Source organism: Propithecus coquereli, unplaced genomic scaffold (genome assembly GCF_000956105.1).
Source record: "Propithecus coquereli isolate 6110/MARCELLA unplaced genomic scaffold, Pcoq_1.0 Scaffold96, whole genome shotgun sequence".
Lineage (NCBI taxonomy): Eukaryota > Metazoa > Chordata > Mammalia > Primates > Indriidae > Propithecus > Propithecus coquereli.
The window spans coordinates 4,382,652-4,383,213 of record NW_012155951.1 but is presented as its reverse complement, the minus strand read 5'-3'; the positions used below and the strand labels follow the sequence as shown (position 1 = coordinate 4,383,213).

Sequence of the window (562 nt, the reverse complement as noted above, 5' to 3'; positions counted from 1 at the left end):
GACATACACTTAAGAATTCAGATCGGAATACAGAAAACATTAGAAAGCAAGAGGTTACGTTAAAAGAAAAAAGTAGCAATTTGGTAATATGAGAATTTCAAAGTAAATTTTTCAAGGAAAAAATGGTGGTTAATAACTAGCCAAAACATTCTGTGGGTATATTTTCAAGGACACACTGAAATTGAATGTGAGGGAATTGTAATTTTATGAATATTATATTAAACTGCTAAAGTAAAAGCAAGGAACTATTTTTCTCCCCACTATTGAGGTCCACGGTGGGGGGTGGTTGGTAGAAATCACAGGCTCCAAAAGGGAAAAAAAAATGACTGATTTAGTTAAGATGGTTGATAGCAGTTTTTCTTTGTTGTAAAGAGAAACATGAAGGATTAAACTAAACAAATATTGTTTATGTAAATAATAAACACATGTGTTCGTTAAAAGATTGCTCCAATTTAGTAACCTATTTCTTGGCTACAGGGACGGTATCCAGAATAATATTATATTTGGAGAGTGAGAGAATGAAGTTAAAGATTGATGTGACCCACAGAACAGTTTCTTTCTC

General features: G+C 32.4%; 1 protein-coding gene across 1 annotated transcript in view; it reads right to left on the bottom strand.

The window, feature by feature from the left end:
* Positions 1-562, bottom strand: part of PIK3C3 (phosphatidylinositol 3-kinase, catalytic subunit type 3) — a 137,573-nt gene that overhangs the window by 61,356 nt on the left and 75,655 nt on the right. The gene's annotated exons all lie outside the window — the stretch shown is intronic.